The sequence below is a fragment of the Passer montanus genome, unplaced genomic scaffold, assembly GCF_014805655.1.
Source record: "Passer montanus isolate IOZ18808 unplaced genomic scaffold, ASM1480565v1 scaffold68, whole genome shotgun sequence".
Classification (NCBI taxonomy): domain Eukaryota; kingdom Metazoa; phylum Chordata; class Aves; order Passeriformes; family Passeridae; genus Passer; species Passer montanus.
In genome coordinates this window covers 1516227-1536434 of record NW_024371926.1, presented here as the reverse complement: position 1 = coordinate 1536434, position 20208 = coordinate 1516227, and the positions used below count along the sequence as shown (strand labels likewise).

At 48.2% G+C, this 20208-nt stretch overlaps 1 protein-coding gene across 2 annotated transcripts in view; it reads left to right on the top strand.

Annotated features, from left to right (window-relative positions):
• Positions 1–1279: 1279 nt before the first annotated feature.
• LUZP1 (leucine zipper protein 1) overlaps positions 1280–20208 on the top strand; it is a 32139-nt gene continuing 13210 nt past the window's right edge. Inside the window, exon 1 of one of the 2 annotated variants that reach the window (XM_039729062.1) lies at positions 1280–1412. The gene's annotated coding sequence lies outside the window, so the exon portion shown is untranslated. Of the gene's footprint in view, positions 1413–7494; positions 7667–20208 lie in introns of those variants that run through there. The other variant, XM_039729063.1, reaches the window with a different exon arrangement.

The following is a 20208-nucleotide window of genomic DNA, read 5'->3' as shown; positions in this document are numbered from 1 at the left end:
CACCGGATGCCAGCAGCACTGGCACAGTGAACTGCTGCTGCAGGGAACGCACAAGGTGTGAGGTAAAGTCCTGACCCACCCAGCATGAGTGATGGAGGGAGGTGACGGGAAACAGACTGAGCTGGGCTGATAAAGGAGGAGAAAGAAACCCCTCACCAAGGTGGCAACTGAACCAGCTGCTGGGTGGGGCTGCAGTGTGGGGAAGAGAGTGAATGGAAGCCCAGGAAATGATAAATGTCAAATCTCTGGATCCAAGTGAGAGACAACCTGCCTGCTCTGTGTCATGCAGAAGCAGCACGGCTGCAGCTGGTGGCACAGTGCCCGTGGCAAGAAGGGCCCAGGCTGGTATTTCAAAGAAAAAAGCTTAGTGGTGTGAGGTTAGACACTCAGAAATTTCTGTCCAGGGAAAGGAAATGATGTAGAGGAAAAATAAGGAAGCTCTGGCTGCTCTAAGATAAAGAAATTTTTTTCTTTAATATTCTTAATGATGGGGACTTAGTGCAGTCAGTGGAAGCTGCAGATAAAAGTAGAGAAAAGGACAAGTGGAATGAGGGATGTTACACGGCGAGGAGGCAGCTCCCCTTTTCCCCAGGTGTCCCACAATGGCCAGCAGGCTCCGAGCCGGTCCCGCTGCCTGGCGGGAGGCTGGAATTGTCACCGGCAATCCCAGATCTGCTGGGGACCCAGCTGGGCCAGGGAGCGCGGTGCGCACGCAGCTCCCGGTGTCCCTCACCGCGTCACCCCCGGCCGGCACCCCGGGCTCTGCTCGGCCACACCGGGAGCAACTTTCCCGGTCAGTGTCGGGGGACATCTCTTGTCTCCGCTCCCGTCCCGGGCTGCAGATACCACAGCTGGACTGATCACCAAGTCCCACACCCTCCAAGAGATGGCAGTAAAGGGGGGATGCGGCGGGAGAGGAGGACAAAACCTCGCTGCGCCGCCTGGCCTGGAGCTCTGCCCTGCTTTTAACGAGCCGGGACCGGCACCGCCTGCCCCGCCACCGAGGCAGCGGCAGCTCCGGAGAAGGGCTTGTCCTTCTGGAGCACGAACCCCCCGTGAAAGCAGCGCCTCGGCTGCGCCCATCCGCGCCACCATCCCCGCCCAGCTCCGCGCCGGGGCCTTGCGGGAACTTTCCCTCGCCGCCCCAAGAGCCCTCCGGCCCCCCCAAAATGGCGGCCGGGGCCTCCCCGCCCTCTGAGGGCCGGGGGCGGGCGCCGCGGAGCCGCACGGCGGCCGGGCCGGGCCGGCAGCCCCCGCCCGCTCCCGCTGACGTCAAGCACCGCCCGGTACCGCGTCCCTCCCCTCATTGTCAGCGCCCGCACCCGCCGCCCGAGCCCCGGAGCCCCTCGCGGGCTGCGGCTGCCCAAGCCCGGGCTGGGAGGGCGCGAAGCCTGGCCGCTCCTGCTGCCCAGGTAGGCAGAGGTGGGCGATGAGCGGGCGGAGGGCGGGGAGTGCCGCGGACCGGCGGGGCGGGGAGGAATTTGAGGCATCCGCTTTGTCTTTGACCGCCGCCGCCTTTCCCGTCGCTTCCCGTGCGGGCGAGCGGGTGCCTCAAGGCCGGGTCGCGGCGGCGGCGGCGGGACCCCCGCGGCGGAGCCGGCCCTGAGGCGCCCGCGGGGCCTCGGCTCCCGCTCGGAAATGGAGCCGCCGTCGGGCTCCTTCCGACGGGACCGGAACAGCCGCTTTCCTGAGCGGAGATCGGCCCGTCCCCGCCCGGGAAGGGCACGGTCCCGCCGCTCCTCGCTGTAGCGAGCTGCCCGCAGTTAAGTTCCTAAACCCATTGGCTGGGGTTTGGTTGAGATTTTGGACGTTTCCTTAACGCGTTTTCTGTGGATAACCTTTTTTTTTTTTTTTTTTCTTGCTGCAGCCACATACTCCCTTTCCTGTTTCTTATTTTTCCTGAATTCCCCCTTCTTTCCCAGCCCGCCCACGTTTATCGTATAATTAATAACGTTCTTTTATATATATGCTTTTCTGATGCTCTGACTTTGTTAATCACTTCAGTCTTCTTTGGTCCCCCGTCGTGAGGGAATTAACTGATGGAGCATTGTGAAACTTTTCTTTGCCTCTTTCGGCAATTTCTGAAACTTCCCTCATTAGGCTTTGTCAGGTGTCCCATGTGCTGGCATGTGAGGCCGGTGGCACAGCAAACCTTTGCTTGTTGTCCTTGGTGATTGCGCTTCCATTGCATATCTGCATTTTTTTCCCCTTTGTAATGCTACATCTGAAGCCTTTAAACCAATTAAACACAAGTTAAACTTACCATCCCAACTAATCAGCACGTTTGAGTTAGGTGCGGTGAGGTTAGGTTTTAACTGGTGCGTAAACTCTGTTAAAATGTTCCACGCAAGCCGGGGGAAGGAGCGCTCGCCGCTGCCGCGTGTGTTGGGCTTGTTGCTTATCGAGAGCCGCTGGGGTGGGTGAGCGCCTCTCGCCTCAGTGATGACAGTGGCAAGGGGGATTTTTACAACCTGGAATCGTCTGTGGCATTCCGTGTTTAGAGGGGAAAAAATGCAGTAACTTCCCACATGCCTGCAGCCTCATGGCAGAGGTATGCATCTGCTGACCTGCAGGACATTGGGGGGAGGCGTCGTTCCCCAGCGTTACAGTCTGTGCGAGGACAGAACCAGCAGCTCCGTGCTCTGCTCGCTGTGTGCAGCCAGTAGCCAGCTGGCATGTTTCGGCCGGGACAGCGTGCTCTGTGGCTGCTTTGCATCTGCGGCACTTGCAGGAGGGTAATCCCTCCGCTGGATCGGCTCTGCAGCAGTAAGGGCTGCACAGAACGGTCGGCAGTGCTTGCCAGGCTGACATCCCCACCCCAGGACCCACGAGGGAGCGATGCTGTGATACTTGTGCAGGGCAAGACCCCTCCTGGGCATGGGACCCCCTCGGCGGCAGCGCCTGCACGCCTGGGGCTGCTCAGGGCAGCCAGCCCTCTGTAGCCCTGCAAGGAGGAGGAGGACGTGGGGAGCTGATTGCTGTGTTTCTCTTGGATATGTGTCTGAAAAGTTCCTGGGGGAAGGAATGAGTTGGGGTAAAGGGAGTGTGGGAGAGCAGCACAATTCAAGAGTCATCAGGTCCCCATTAACTAATGATCTAAGTAGTTCTTCAGCCTCAGCTTCCTCATAATGCTGTGAAGTCGTAAAGTTTCTCCACTCCGGTACCGGCCTATCTGACCAGTGCTGACTTCCTAAGAAGTAAGAATAAGTTACAAGAGTGTAGCCTTTTCACTAGCCTTCCGGCTGTCTCTGTGTTCTGAAAATTGCCCAACTGAGAGGAAGTTCCTGATTTTCTTTATTTAATACGAGGCTAGGAACTGTAGGCAAAAATAACTCGTGTTAAAAAAAGAACTCAAATGTGGCTGTTACAAGAATGATAATGTTTAAAAGCCCAGTATGCCTTGCAATCTAGGTCACATTATTTTGTATGTTCAAATGGATTGGTGATTACATCTTTGAGCATGACCTTACAGAGTGTTGTACCCAGGGACTCTGAGGCTGTGCATGTCCTCCATGAAAGGTTTCCTTCCCACCGTGGGCTGCAGTTGGTGAGGAACCAGAGGCCTCTTTCCTCATGGGAGTTTTCCAGAAAGTATGGCTGGCATTACTGAGTGAAATGACAAAGAAGGACAATTTTGATACAATTGTTACACTAAAATGAAGCATATAATCTCTTTAGGAGGTCGTTTTTATTGGAAGATTCCTATGAGGGTGATGATTTGTAGCAGTAATATGTTTTACACTGACTAGTGGACTGCAGGTTATGGAAGCCCTTAAAACTTGTTGGAATGGAGAACCTTGTGATGGTTATGGCATGGTTACATACGTCTTCAATATGTCTTCACACGTCTAAGGCCTGCTGTTCAGACTTTTTGCCTTGTAATGCACACATGAAGTAGAAAGCATGAATGTTTTCAAATACTTGGTGGCAGCTGATGAGCAGGTGTTATTGTCAGCACTTCTTGCATTCCCAAAGCTGGTGGTTGGCTTTGTCCTTCCATACTGTTTTTCTCTCTGCTTTCAATGGGCTGAATCTTTGGAGGGCTTTAGTCTTTTAACTTGATCTCCTCTTCCCTCGGTAGCCACCAAAGGTGTGATTTATCTCCCTGTCCAAGCTCATCTGTTTGCCAGGGTAACAGGGGCTGGCAGCCTTCTCCTGGTGATGACTGCATCACTCACTGCACACACTGTGGGCAGTCACATCTCTCTGGATTTACAGCTGGTGGCTGAGTCAGTTTGGTGGAAAACCCACAAACCATTTGCCCTTAACTGTCCAGATTTAGGAACCTTCATAACCACCCTGACTGAGAAGGCATGCCAGGCATGCCATTCCTGTGAAGTCGGTGGGGTTTGGGTTGATTCAGCAGCCTGAAAACCAGTGTTTTTGAAATGATCAAATATAAAGCGTGGCATTGGATGTCAGCCATCAGAATGTGGCAATTCAGGCCTTAATGCTTTTGTGTCTCTGGTGGTGTCTTAGGTTTTGGCAGTGATCTTCCCCTGCTGAGGCCCTAATCTGAGCAGATAAGGGTTTGTAAGGATGCCTCAGCCCTGTGTGCTTTAACCCTCACCAGGGTGGAGTAAGATATGCAGGTGCACAGCTTTACCTAAGCGTGACAGCAGCATGCACAGAGGCGTGAATGCTGTGCACAGGCAGTTTCTGTTTCATTTTCTGTAAAAGAAAGCTGAGAATATTTTGTTGTGCAGCAAATGTAACATTTGTGTTCCTGAACATTTAAATTTCACATAGAAACCCAGTCCAGAAAGGTGAATGCACCCTGTGAGTGATGGGCTGAAAGGAGAAAGGGGTGTTTAGAAAAAGAAGAGTTTTTAATGTTGTACTTAGCACTCAGCCTGCTCTGCAGTCTTGTCTCTTCTCATAATAGAGCCCCTTAGGATCCACCCCAATAACCCCAGGAATGAAATGTATCACTTCCTTGCTTAGGGACAAAGTTGCCAATACACGGGTATAAAGTATAAGAACACATAAACTGGTAAGTTTATTTCTGTGTGACTTTGGGCAGATGAGAGTGTCTGCTTGCTCTTGTCTAGTTGGAGGAGAGATGAGTTTTCACATCCTCTCCAGTCATGGATCTGGGAAGAGCTACATCAGTGCAGATGGGCACTGGAGGAAGTGGGTTTGCCTTTCCCCTTGTCCTATCCGCTTTCTCCTCCAAATGACCTTTCTAACCCTACCCCAGCTGACAAAAACTCCATGCAGCCATGTTCAAGGAGTTGATCTGGGTGAAAATTAACCACCAGGCTCCCCCCACTCCCTTTAGCCCTGCCAGATTGCCAGCCTGGCTGCAGGGCTGCTTTACCCTGGCCAAGGGAGGGGACCACGAAGCTAGAAGGAGGCAGGCACAGTGCAGGGCCACCTGAAAATGATGATAAAACTTAAGTTTGAGGATCTGGTCCAAAGTTTGTGAGGTCACTTGTGCAGTAATAGCATCCCTCAAGCATCTAAGCATTGCTGTCTGCATTGAGGTCTCTGTCACCACCATGCTTTCACAGTGAGTTTGGATGTGCTACCTTTGCAAAATTCCTGCTCGTACAAAGTGCTGCCCAGGTTTGGGCAGAGGAGTAGAGACATCAAGTTTAGAGGACTTCAGTGGAAAATTTTCTACGTTTATTGAGTCCCAATCTTTTTGGCCCTGTTTGTCAGAGCTTCATTGAATTGAGCAAACCTCAAATATCCCCCTCACAAAGTAACTTCAGAGTCCTATCATCTGGGCTCTGAGCAGCTGTATTGAACATGGGCCAGCAAAGTGTGCTGGTCTCACGTGTGTAAATACTTTGTGTGTGCTGGAAACTTCCGTATGGCTGCTCCTTGGCCTGCTGCACGTGATGGCTGTCACGCTGCCCTGCCCTGTGTGCCAGGGGACAGCTGTCCACAGCCCAGCCGTGCTCACTGTCCTCCCTGGCTGCAGGCAGGCTGGCCTGGTTCTGTGTCTGCTTCTGACAGGTGGGCTCCTGAGTGCTCCAGGGTGAAGTCGTGGGGGACGTGCACTGTCAGGGGTGGGTACTTCCTCATCACTCCTCCTTGCTGTCTGCCCTGGTTTGTGGGGAATGTGGTGCTTTAGCTGCTTCAAGTCACAAAGGGGAAAGTGTAGGCTTTAACGATTTTTAATCAGTACTGGGTGGACAAGCCCCTGCATGTAAACATTTCTAGTTCTGAATTTACTTAGCTAATTGGTTTTTAAGTCATAGTTTGACCTGTACTGCCCAGGCCATAGTATCAAACCTTACTTAGTATTGAATTAACTCATTAACTCAGCCGGTTTTGAGGTTTGTGATTTCAACTTGCAAACTTGATGCCTGGAGAGGGGGGAGGGGGCGTTGATCTAAATAAGATTTTGTTGCCACAAAAACCCTGTGTTCCTTGCTTGGATTTGTGGTTGTTTGGCTCAGAAGTAGTAGGACTGATTTCATTCAGATCCTTTGCAAATAGCGCTGTGGCTATCCTTGATTGTGCACTGCATGCCTCTGAGAAAGCAGAGCAGCAGGAGATGAGAACCAAGGCTTTCTTAGCCCTGGTAGGATTCTGCTTTGGTGGTTAATATTACAAAACCACTGGAGCTTGGGGCTCATGTGTCAGGCTGTGCAGTAGGAGAGGAAAGCATCTGTGGCTGCAGGCAGGTGATGTGAGAGGGCTGCCTGACCTGTGTCGTGGCACAGCAGTCCTGTGGGGCAGCTGAGGAAGGTGCTTTCTGGTGACACACATCACTTCTGCTCCAGGACAGCAGCTCTCCCACTCTGGGAGCCAGTGGGCAGCAGGTAGCAGGTCACCCAGTGACTGCTCCATCTCCCCTGAGGGTCCTGGGGCAGGTGACAACAAGTACCCTGCACTGGAAGTGCAAGTGCCAGGGTAGGTAAAGGTGGTGTGGGAGCAAAAAAGGAGCATGTTGCTGTGTGACATGGCAGGGCCTGTGTTCCTCCTTCTTGTGTAAGTGTTTCAGTGTTCTAATTGACCTCTAAAATTGGTAGCTTCATCCTAAGCTGAAAATGTCTTTCTGCATGACTGATCACGATGAACGTAAGCTCAAGCAACTCTTTAATTAGCTCAAGAATGTTTCTCTTTACCTTAAATGCTTACTTTTCCCATTTTCCTCTGTTGCTGCATGCGATGCAGTGCTTGCAGCAAGGTAGCTCTGGGCTGTGCAGCAAGGGTGGTTCTGATGGTTGGTGTCGTCAGCCCTGCCACCCGTGCTGCATGCCGCACAGCTCTGCTCAGATGGGAGTGACAGCTTTTGCTGCAGTGCTGCACCCTCCGTACGTGTTGCAGCAAAATCTGTCAGACACGTTCATTCTCAGAACTGAACTAATTAAAATTGCTTCTAGAAGCATTATCTGGCTCTTAAGGTTCAGCACTGGCTTGTGTCTTCCCCACTGGATTGATTTGAAAATCACAGGATATGTTTCGAGGCTGCAGAGGCTCCAAGGTTGTCTTGATCATCTGATTCCACTGCAGCACTTTCAGCTGCTTGTGCCTTTGAGGTGCCTGTGCCTCACGTGGGAGTGCAGTGGGTTACCTTAAAGGGAAAATCTGATGAAACTTCTTCAAGAACTTGTTGTTACATGTGATATCTTAGTGGAATTTACCGGAATAGAATGGAGATTCCTGACCTAGGATCTGGAACAGAGCTGCAAAAACATTAATTTCTCAGGTAGTGTGAATCATTTGGAAATATGTCTGTTTTTACTGGAAAACAATAATTCCTGGATGATAATAAATAACTGCTGCTTTGTGGTGAGAATTTGAACTTGAAGCAATTGAGAATTCCTAATGAAGTCTCTCACTCTTCTGTCTGCATCCTGTTCTGTATAGCTGCTCTTGAAGATTGTTTTTAATGTTGCTGAGTATGACTAATGTCCTTGCATAAAGGTATCCTGTGTAACGTGGGTGTTGATGTTTCTGTGTGAGTTTTGGCTGTTAGTATATTGTAAACTGCCTGCATATGCTCTAAAATTCTCTGGCTGTTACCTTTTATGCATTGGGCAGAGCATGGGAGCAAGAAGCCCAGTTTGGAATAGATCTTTTCCTTTTGTTTGTAACCACTGTCAGAGGGGCTGTGAATTAACAGCAGTATCAGCAGTGCTTTGGGAAGCTGTGAAATTGTGTGTGTTTGAAGGTGACTGCAGGAACAGTGCTGCAGTGGAGCATTACTAGCTGTGGAGGTGAGGAACTCTTTTCCAGCAGATGGGAAGATGGGGAGGCTCTTTGGGGTGTACCCTGCAGAGCACAGAGCACAAACAGGCTGCTGGTAGCTGCTGTGTGAGAGCTGGGCTGTGAGGCTGGCTGGAGGTGCAGGCAGAGGGAAACAGCAACTGCTGAGTGCAGGGAAACAGCTGTGCCCTGCTGACTGCCTTGACTGCCAGGTGGCACTCCTTGGGTCTGGGTCACCTGCCCCTCATTTCCCTCCTGCAGCAGCAGGAGTGGCAAGCCCCAGTCTCTAGCTTGCTTTCTCTGGCTGCCTTACGACAGGATCACACTCCCAAGTCCTCACACACAGATCATCTCCATTCACTTTTCCTCAGCTGCCTACGCTTTCAGCTGATCTGCAAAGCAGGGTGGGTTTTCTCTCTTTTTTTTTTTTCTTTCAATTTTTTCTTTTTTTAGTAATCTCTGCCCTGTGTGTCCCTAGTGACTGCTGCAACTGCTGGGGCATGTGGCTGAGAGTTCAGCACAGTCCTTGCTTTGGAACCCAGCTGTATGTGAAGTGGTGGGGCACACAGAGCATCTCTCTCTGCAAAAGCAAGAATGGCAGGAGCAAGCTGGACAGGCTCAGCAAAGCAATGGCAGCGACTGCCTGTGAGGCAGATCAAGAGAAGGCTGTTCTTTTCTGCTCAGTACGGGTGAGATGCTGTCTAAAGTGTCATGACATTCAGATGGATATTTCACTAGACCAGGTTGCCTAAAGCCCCGTCCAACTTAACCTTGGACACTTCCTGGGATGGAGCATCCACTTCTTTGTGCAACTTGTGCCAGTGACTCACCACCTTCACGAGAAAAAATTTCTTCCTAATATCCAATGTTAACCTACTCTCTTAGTTTGAAACCAGTGCCCACATCCCATCACTACAGTAAAGGGTAAAAAGTCTGTGACTTTCTTATAAATCCTCTTTAAATATTGAAAGGCGGTCTCCACAGAGTCTCCTCTTTTCCAGACTGAACAACCCCAACTCTCTCAGCCCTTCTTCACTGAAGTATTACAGCCCTTGGCTCTTTTTTGTGGCCTCTTGTGAACCCACTGTAGTCTTTCTGAGGACACCAGAACTCCAGGTGTAGTGCTCCAGGTGGGGTCTCATGAGAGCAGAGCAGGAAAATCACTTCCCTTGGCCTGCTGACCATAATTTTTTTGATGCAGCCTGGGACCACTGTTGGCTTTCTAGGCTACAAGCACATATTTCTGGGTCATGTCTAATTTTTGTCCACCAATATCCCCAAGTCTGTCTCTGCAGCGCTGCTCTCAATCCATTCATCCACCAGTCTGAACTGATGCTGGGTATTGCCCCATTCCAGATGCAGAAAGTGACAGCATGGTAAATTCTGACTGAACATAAAGGAAAGTAATTTTCTCCCTGAGGTTGTTCTGACAGGAAACAAGGCCCAAGGGGTTGGGGCATTTCAGACCCTGGAGATTTTCACAACTTAATGCAGTCCTGAGCAACCTGCTCCAGCTTTGGACACTAACCCTGTTTGAAATCAGAGCTGGACTGAGGTTAGCTTCCTCTCCTTACTGCTAATTAAGATGAGAGGGAAAATGTGAATTCTCTACTCTTTCCCTCCTCTGTAGAAAGGAGCAGCACGGTGGGGGAAGCAGTGTGGTCCTGTCTCAGTACAGCCACACCAGTGCTTCCTTCCTATGAAACATCCTTCCTTCCTTCAGTCCAGGGAGTACAAGGGGAAAAAACATGTAAATAACAGTGCAAGTGAGCACGGTGTCCTGGAGGGGATCCTCTGCTGCCGTTTTTGCTTCATGCTCTGTTTCTCACTCTCCACTTCTTAAAAATGCTGCAAGAAAAGCATATGCCCTCTTGGCTCTGATCTTCATTTAGGATAGGATTCAGATAAATTAATGCTTGGCATTAAGCCTGCAGATTTTGTCATTAGCATCTTGTGTAATGCTTGCAGGAGTAGCTGTGCTCCAGGAGCAGTGGAATTTGTCTGTCTGTTGTCCATTAGTCGACTGCCTTGGATAAGCAGTGGACTTAAAAGCAAATGCAAGCTGCCCTGTAGAACTGCCTTGTTTAATACAAGGTAATTCAAGATTGTTGGTCTTCTAGCAGCATGAAATGGAGAATTTGGAACAAAGTTTTCCCATGGTAGTCATGAGTGGAGTGGTGTCTTTAACCCTTTCATGTCCTATCGACAAGAAGCTGGTGGGAGATGGAAGAACTTTGAAGTTGATGTTATTCAGCCTTGGAAGAAGTATGGCTCAGGATCTTCCTGATGGAAATCCTGTTCCATATTTCTGCCTCCAAAGAGCTTCTTAGCTGCCTACTGAAGGAGGCAGCTGGGTGCTGAGGATGGTCTCTCTGGGAAGTTACAGCTGTTCTGCTGTTTCAGTGCCCTCCCTAGTCAAAGGAGACACTTTTCCCCAAGCACGTGGGGAATTACTCTGACTCATTTTTGGAAAGAAGGAGCAGAGGCCAGGTATCTCTCTTTTATCTCTTTCTGCATTAGAATCCCAACAGTGACTGCTGAATGCCCCAGCCAGCTACCAGACCTTGGAGCTCTGGCTTATGGAGAGTATCAGGTGCCCTTGCAGCTCTTCCCAGAGCAGAGTGTGTGGTGCAGGGTGTGTGGCTGGTTTCTGCCTGCTGGGGCAATGAGGTGCCCTCACCTTCATGTCCTGCTTGCCCTGGTCCTGGCACAATGCTGTGTGTCTGTGTGTGAAATGCCTGTTGTCATTTTGAGAGCTCAGCCTGCAAGTGAATGTATTCCATCCATAAATTCATCAAGGCTTTCAAGTGGGCAGTTTTCAGTGGCAGAGCTGCCCAGTGTCATAACACCATCTTGGCAGCTTGTCTTGGAGTCTCCCCATTGTCCATGGAGTGTTAATTTTGAGATTTAAGTCCCCACAGCTACAAGCATGCTCTCACAAAGGCAGCATGTTCCTGTTTGTAAATGTTATTTTATTTACTTTTTTGTTACCTGAGGGTATTTTCGGCAATAAATTGAACACAAAGAGTACTGTTAGGCTCTTCCAATCCACCCAGCTGTCCTCATTGAGCAAATCATATTTAAGAGTGATTTATAAGACATTTTTAAGTTCCTGAATACTTTCTTTCATTTGACTTCACGCTTGCCAGTGAACAAAAAAGCTGCAGGTTGGGAGCTCAGAGAAGAAAAAAAACCTGGTTGTTATAAGGGAGTCCAGGATCACAGTTAGTATTTGTGGTACAGCAAATACTGACAGGGGACAGAGTTGCCAGCTGTTTGTATTGGGCGGCCTTGAAGGATGTAGAGATTACTCAGGGTGTGTTGGTTAGCCAGCCAGCCTTCATTTACCCGAGCAGGTGGTTGTGAGATGCTGTAGCCATGGTCCACCCAGTACACGTGGCTCTGGGGAGAATTCAGCCAGGCTCTGGCTGCCCTCCTGTGAGTCAGTGCCTGTGTACCTGGCTGATGGAAGGGTGTCCTGCTGCAGCATCGTGCCCTGTCCTGCCTGCCTGCTCGCTGTCCTGGGCGCCTGCTGCGTTCAGCTGCTGCTCCTGCAGCTCTGGAAGAGACCCTGAGCTGGTGATGGCACCTGGGTTTGGTAACAGCACCCGGTGTCTTGCTTCAGAGCGTGTGGATTTCATGAATTGCGGCCAAAAGGTTTGCCTCAAGCTGGAAGTGATGCTGCTGCTGTAACCCAAGCTGGCCAGAGGCATTTCTAATGGCTGACAGGTTCCTCCTGGACTTTTCATGACAGCAGTGTTAACTCTGCTGTTCCCCAGGCGCTGAGCTGAGGTGTGCTGCTAGTCTCTCCCACATCTCTAACAAATGTTTGTCCAAAAGCTGCAGAGTGGCACAGCTGCAGTGAGCTCCAGCTCGTGCTTGAGCTGCTGCAGTGCTGCCCCTGCCAGCGTGCCTGCATGCCAGGCACTGCAGCTCCCCTGACACACAGCCCTCTCACCAGGAATTTACAATTTAAGCCCTGGTTTGCTCCAAGAGCAGCAGCAGTGGCACCTGTAAACTGAATCACATTCCTTGGCTTCCTCAGGGGCCCTTCCACGAGTCTGAATTGCTACTAATTGCAGACTTTGTTCAGCCCTTTGCGTTTCAGCTGCAAGCACAGGGCAGGCCAGGCTGCTGAGCGTGCCTGCAGAAGTACTGCTGTCCCTCTCTCCCAGGGCAGGGTCCTGAAAATGTGCCAGCAATTTAATCTTCTGCATCTGCACTAAGACGGGCAGGTTGTGGATTTGCATGGGGGAGGCTGTGTCAGGTGCTAGCCAGGCCAGGGCAAGCTGCTCACAGCCAAACCAAGGGGAACAGCAGTGTGCCCTGAAGGGGGATCCCCTCAGCAAGAGCAGCTCTGCAGAGACTTGGGGTAAAATTTCTACTGATTTGGGAGATTTCTGTTGATCATGTCTCTTTCTAGTAGTAGGGCTGTTCTGTTCAATGGGTGGATAGCAATGCTAATGATTTATAAAGTTGACCTACAAGACAGAAATGGGCTTATGCTTCAATATTGAATTGTATCAGAGTAATTAATCTTAGATGTCTGCTTAGAATTTTTGAGTTACAGGGCCGTTAGTAAAGATTAATGAAAAATTAAAATTTAGACACACTGAAATATGAATGATCATTTTTATTTCAGGTCACATTTTATTTCCTTGTGCTGCCATGCCATCAGTCTGAGGGTCTGTGCAGTGCCTGCTGGACCTGCTTAGAACAAAATCCTGTGTGCATGGAGCAGAAGAAAGTGCAGGGCAAGGTGTGCAGAGGACAGGGCACCTTTCCTGGAGTGGAGCTAAAGTTGACAGTGTAAGCTGTTCCCAAAAGATCTTCCCTGCTAGTGCTGAGGAGTGGGGACAATCCTGATCACATCACTGCTGCCTTATGTTTGTACAGTTCTTGGCATGGCTTGGCCTGGATCTTCCCAGACAAGGTCTGTCATGTTTGGAGGCAAAGCAGGTTTAAAAGGTTGTTCTGTGCCAGTTGGCCTTGGCACAAGGGACAGACCTAAGCCAGGCTCATGTACTGGTACAGGTGAACCCTAATGCTCTTCTTGGTTACTGATGGCAGGGCAGTCTCCAGGAGGCCACTCATCCACCTGCCTTTACAAACTGGGATCAGCTGGGTGATTATCTGACAGTGCTGCAGACTTTTTGTCTGTGGGGAATCCCTGAATATTTTTGTGTTGAAGGCACAGCTCTAGCAGACCACATTTTGGGTACACAGGTACCACACACAGGCTGGTTGCCTGCCTGTCCTTTCATTTTTGTCCAAGGCAGAAAATGGATGGACTGGGAGCTGCAGCAGTCCAGGAGAGGCAGTAGCTATGGCAGCTCTCCATGCTATTCCTGTGGCAGCTGTAAGAGAGCTGAAAAGCTTTCCTTTTAGCACTTAAAAATTTAATTGAATGAATTCTTCCAGGAAGAAAGTCACAAGAGTAGCCAGTTATCTGTGCTACAGAGTTGATGAGCTTGTTTTTTTGGGAGGACCTTTGGTTAATCCCAGTTTTCTGCAGGGTGTGTAGGGATCTATATGGAAACCTCTGAGTGCCTGAGCCAATCTTTTAGCCAGAAAAACTCACAGCAATCAAAGGAGTGTTCCTGCAAAGCTGACTCAGATGTCCTTCTCCTCTGTTAGGAGAATGGAATGTGCCCTGTATCAGACAGGATGCAGAGAAACACACAATACTCCATGATTTTCATGCCAGCAGGGATATGTTTGTAGCCATGTGGCTCTTGGGTATAGTGTTAGGAAGAATGTGAAGGTTAGAGCTGCCTACGCCTAATCAGCAAAATGATTTAAAGATGGTTATGAATACTTGAAGTTAATCTTATTAAGTGTATTGTACCAGCCAGGCCTTTCCCAGCTCTGTAGATGCTGCTGGATGAAAAAAAATTGTGTGCTTTTGGGTGTGTAGCAAATTTGCAGTGTGGTACCTGTCACATGTGCAGTTTCACCTGGACAAGCATTTATGACAGGACAATAAAGGAGCTCAAGAAGATAATAAGAGCTCTGGTGGATGAGAACAATGGCTGAAATGGACACCTAGGAAGAAGGGAGAGCAACAGGGGAAGTGTGCAACCATGCAGATCAAAGAATTCTTCCAACCTGCAAGTTTTGTCTCAAGTGGTCTTGCTGAACTAGGAGTGGGTCCCTGTAGGGATGACCTTGAGGGATTTTCCTTCCATGAATGTATCTAATTGCTGTTTTATGAAACCACAAGGACTTCTAGCTTCCACAACATCATGCAGCCAGAAGTTCCCTAGTGTGCCACTACATACAAGCAGAAGTAGGGCACTGAACAGAGTGAGCCCAACCAGAGACAAGCAGAAGGAACCAGGATGGGACAAGGGAGTGAAAACACCAGCAGGAACTGGGATTGATGGTACTGGCCCAGCCTTCAGCACAAGCATTTCAGAAGAGGCTGGAGGGAGTAGCACTGTGCTTGAAAGGTAAGATTTGTAGTGGCCAGATGAAGAGGGTAGAAGAGCAAGTTCAAGAGTCAAGTGACAATGTGGAAGAGAAGTCTGAGAAGAGCTTTTACTGTTTGCAGAATATCTGGGAATAATGGGAAGTTTGAGAAGCACAAAAGATGCAGTGATGCAGGAGAGAAGAGGAACAGAGGAAAAGGCACTGTAGGGCCAGCAGAAGTGCCTGTCTCTTCAGCATCCTAGCTGACCCATAGCCCAAACCAGATGTTGGGGAGGAACATGAAAATAATGAATGTGTTTCCCTATTGTCTGCTTCCAGGGATGTCCTGAGTCACACAACTTTGGGTTCTTCTGAAAATAATGAATGTGTTTCCCTATTGTCTGCTTCCAGGGATATCCTGAGCCAGAACTTTGGCTTCTTTACATTCAGTAATCTTTGGAATATAATTTCATTCATTTTTCTAACAATTTTTTGGATCTTGCTTGCTCTGGATCTCCCCTGAATCTTTTCAGTTAATCTGGGCCTTTCAGGTAGCCCATGGGTGGCTCAGCTACTTTCATGCACATATTTTGGGGCTGAAGTGGTGGTGAGAGCCATGGTCCCTCAAGTCCTTTCCAACTGAGCTTGGTGGAGATGGGAGGGAGGGAAGGAGGGTGAAGGAGGTGGGAGACTTCTGTGTCCAGTAACTATTACAAAAGCACCACTGAGCTGGGGCTGCTTTTCCCATGCCATCTGCAGGATGCTGCCAAGTTTGTGACTCGCTGAAGAGATGCCTGCATAGTGTTTGTGAAATCAAATGTGACAGTAAAATCTGCTTCTGAGGACAGTACAAGTGGCAGCATGGGAAGAAATAAAACATCTTTCTCAGCTTTCATTCCAGTGCAGGATGGCACATAGGAGTAGCATGCTGAGGGGCTTTGGAAGTATCAGTCCATTTCTGATCAAGAGCTCCAGAGCATGGGTAACATCTTCCTTGCCTTGGAGCTCCCAGGGCAAGGATGCCACTAAGCAGCCCTCTCTTTGGCACTTGTGCAGGTTAACACTGTTCTGTATTGCTGAAAGGAAGATGCTGCACATGGTCAGCAAATGCTCAGAGCTGCTTTCAGTGAGCCCTTCCAGTGTGAATCAAGCAGTGCTTTCAAGGGGGAGCTGGAGGAGAGTGGCTTTGTGGAGGAGAGCAGAGTCTCTGCTGTGCACAGTAAAGCACAGCTGCTCAAACCCCAGTGCTACTCAGAGCATCTGCTGTGAGCAGCCCTGGGTGGGTTTATGCTCTGCTGCTTTTGTTTGGCCCTGCTCTCTATAGGGAACCTTATTTCATATTGCAAGGAGAAGAGCAATGCTGAGGAGGTCACTGGGTGATTGGAGTGTTGATGTAGGGTCAGTGTGACTCAGTGATGTGCCAGATCCTCTCTGGCATCTGCAGAGCCTGCTGCAGTGTCTCACATTGCTGTGGATGCTATTTGGTGTCATAATTTGAGTTTCCTTGAAGATTGTGGTCACTGGTTATTTTTGACTGCTGTCTCATCATTTCACATCTCTAGTCTCATATTGTGTTAGTCAATAGTCAATCCACTTCCAGATTGCTGAGTTTTTCTGAGTTTCAGAATTTCCTCTCCCACTAGATGCAGCCATTTCTGAGACAATTCATCCCTCAAAATATGTGCATTCCCAAAAGTCACTTTGCCTTTGTGTTCAGTGGGGCCAGGGAGCCCCTGTCCCCTTCCTGTGTAAGCAAATCCATCATCTGCCTCCTCGGCTGTCCCAGGTTGTTAAATGCCTGCAGGTGGCATGCAGGGTTGATGGCACATAGGGGACTTTGGCTCTTGTTCAGTCTGGCTTGTTTTATACCCTTTTTCTTTTCTTGAGTGTTTTTCTCCTGTTCTCATGACTATGTGCCATTGTGTCAAGTCAAGAACCAGGTGCTGAGAAGAACTCACAAAAGGCAAGATCCTATTAAGAAAAACTTTCCTTCCTGCTCTTTTTAACTGCTTGAAGGCTCTGGCCACAGTATTGCCATTTTCTGCAATTTGTGACACGTGTGTCCTTTTTCTGTATAGATGGTAGAGAAATTTTACTTTACAAATGAAGAATGACAGACTGGACTCCTCCCAGCCCATTTCACCCTGGGGCAGGGAAGAGAAGTCCCAGTGATGCTGTCACCACGTTGAGCTGTGAGACATGACATGTTCACCCTCCCTTCCATACGTGTGCAACCCTGAAACCTTTTAATTAAAACTGCAGGTGTGTGTGCACATGGGGCAGAATCCAACCAACACATCTAACCTATACCTCGGGTGGGAAAGTATGCACTAGAACAGGAGAATGGTTTCATCAGCTTCTCCCTGACCTGCTTGGCCACTGGGGAATGCTCAGAGGAACTTCCTTGCTTCCCCAGGTTTTGCTGATGTGCATCCTCAGAGCTGTCCTCATGCCTGAAGTGACTCTCAGCCACCTAATGTAATTTGAACCTGCATTGCCTAAGGTTCCATTTCCCCAAATGTATCCAAACACTCCTAGCATTGTGTTCAATGCAAAAATACAGTTTGCAGGGATATTCTGAGTAATAGTTTAGCAGAAAATAGAACAGGGGGGATATAAGTTCACTCCAGCATTTGGGGAAATGGAGGGAGTAGTACCAGATAAGTGCTGCATCCATAAGAACATGGACAATAGCCCTGCTCTGCTCCTCACCTTAATCTGGGCCACCTGTCAGCTGAGGAGTGCAAACCTCAGCCTGTGCTTTCACAACACAGAGGATCCCACACTCAAACTCCAGTGAGGCAAATTGCTTTTCTGTTCTCTGATTATAGCTGTGCTTGAATCTATTGATTTTCTATTGCCTTTGATGAGTGCTGCTCTCCAAAGTCTATGGGAAACCCTGGCAACTTCAAGAGCAAACAAATAAATTAGTAAAAAGAGATTGCAGACTAAGCCATTAATGACTCTCATTCATCTGTAGGATTGGGCAAAGCCAAATGTGTCATAGATGCTGTGATGATGGCTGCTGTGACACACCAGCAGTGCCATCACTGGCAGCTCAGGCTCACCCAGCCACAGTGAGGATGCTGCATTATCAGTATAAAAGTGCAAGTAAAAATATTAAAAAACCCAAAGATTAAATGCAAAATGTCTTGTGAGAGATGTCAGTGTCTCCTAGTACTCGACAGATGTGTGGTAGCTGGCTGCATTTTTATTTGGCATAACAGGGCACAGTAGGAGTCTGTTCCAACAGTTATTGTCCATGTGAGTGTTTTGGGGACATCCTGATATCAAGAGCAGTGGGTGCCTGTGGGACTCATCCCAACAACCAAATCAGAGCAAGGAACGTGATGTGTAGGGAAAGATGCTTCTGTGCATCTGGAGAGGAACAGCCCTGCAGGCCAGAGGAACTCTGACAGGGATGGTGTGAGTGGGTCTCAGGTAGCAGTCATTTAATTGCTGTTCCTGAAATAGATGATTCTTACCTCCCTATTCATAAAATGTTTAGCTAACACAAATCTTTCTAGCTGGAGGTTTTTTCTGTGAACTGACTGTATGTGTTTGTGCAGGCAAGTTAAAGTAGTTCCAGGGGAAGTTAAATCCAACAATACTGCTAAAGAAACATTTTCATAAAATTCTAGATAATGAGCAGAAGTGAGTGTGCAAAAAAAAAAAATAAATTTGAGAACATGAAGAGTAATTGAGAGTAATGACTCTAGTAAATGTCTTGAACACTGAATTCTCACAGCTGTTTAACAGGATGGTGTAGCCAAAACCAGGCAGAGTCAGAAGAGCCCTCAGAGGCAGTCTGCCTTAAACTGTGGGAGCAGGCAATTGATAATGATAAATATGAATGGAGTTAGGAGATAGGCACACTTCTTGAGGAAGACCAGAAAACCAATGATAAATCTGTGGGGGAAAGTAGAATCATAATGAGTAATTTACATAGTGAATCCTGGTAAATTCACTGCAGTGTTTGGCATTAGATTACTGCTTTGAATTGGTTAAAATATGTGAAATTGGGGTTTGACTCCATGTGCTCTAATAAAGAGCCTTTTATATCAGACAAAGTGTTTTTGCCCTGTAGGTAGTTATGGCCACATATTTTGCCTTGATATTTTATTTGAGTAGCAGGTAGTTGGAGGCTCCCCAGGCTTCCTGCATGTCTCGTTTGAAGAATGTTCTTTCAAGAACTCAAATCCAAAGGGATGCTGTTGTGCCTCTTGGCTTAATGCAGGACTGCCCTTGTTGTTGAGGTGAAATCAGGTCTTAAGTTTTAAAGAGTCAAGAAGCACACTTGATTGCTTTTCTGAGCTTTTCCAAAGCTTTCCTCAACTTTCAGTTCATGTTTTTGATGCATGGCCCTGGAGAAGGAGTGGCATCATTGCTGGGGGGGACAATTGCCATCCTGTGCCTGAGCCCTGCCTGGGCTCCCTTTGCTGTCAGTGGGGGAAGAGTTCTCCTCCTGGGGAAGGTCCTGTTTCCCTGGCAAGGTCAGGTGAAGAGAGCTGAGCATCTTTTTCTCTTTGAATCTAGAAGACTCCAGAGCTAAGCAAAGTGAGATGCATCAGTCTTGGGTGGGTAAATATACAGTCCAGTGCCACATACAAAATAATATCATCTCTATTGCTGTGCTTCTGTTCAGTATTTCCTCTGGAGCAACCAAGAGGAGCTGTCCTGAGCCTCAGCTGCTGCTGTGGCCATTGAGCAGTGTGTCCAGGAATATGCCTGTCAGTCTTTAATCTGATTTTATTGCTGACTCAGATGGCTCTGTTAAACTGAACTCCCCCTACTACATTTGCCACTGCCACAGTTTACTTGCTTTAGTGAAAGTTATCATCCTCGTTTCTTCCTGTGGTTTTTTTGTTTCAGTTTGGGTTTTTGTTTGTTTAGTTTTGGGTGGGGTTTTTTTGTTTTGTTGTTTGTGGTTTTTTGTTTGTGTGTGGATTTTCAATGGTTTGGGGTGGGTTTTTTGTTTGTTTGTTTTTTGGGGCTTTGTTTTGGTTTTTTGTTGGTTTGGGTATTTGATGGGGTTTTTTTACAAAAATTGTAAGATAGAGGTAGGCTGAGAACTGCTTACTTTTCCAAAAGAGAGAAAAATATGAAGTCCATACATCTATATCAGATTGTTCAGTACATTTACAAGCTTTATCAGATTTATTTAACATCTCCTGTTTAAATATCCACCAGCGGTATTAATTATCATTAGTAATAGTCTGAGTGTATGAATCCTGTACCATTTGTTCTGATACTTTGGTATCACTGGCAGACTGGAGAAGGGCAGTCACCAACAGCCAGAGTAGTTTAGGTTGGAAGTCCCCTTGAGTTCTCTGGTCCAAGCCCTAACTCAAATCTTGACTTCAAAGCAGTCAGGTAGATACACCTATATATCTGTGTATCTATGTATACCTAAGATAATATTTTATTTTGGCAATTCCCCTAAATCTTATAAATGTACACTCTGTTTGGAATACTGATTTGGTCTGGTTCTGTCTCCAAGCACTGAGGTTACTTCTGGCTATGCCAGGAATTAAAGGGCCTCCAGCTAGGAGACTTTTTGTAGATGCTTTTGTTTGTAGATCGTATTGTTTGTAGAAGATGTTGCTTTACATCTCCTTCTCCTTATTAAAA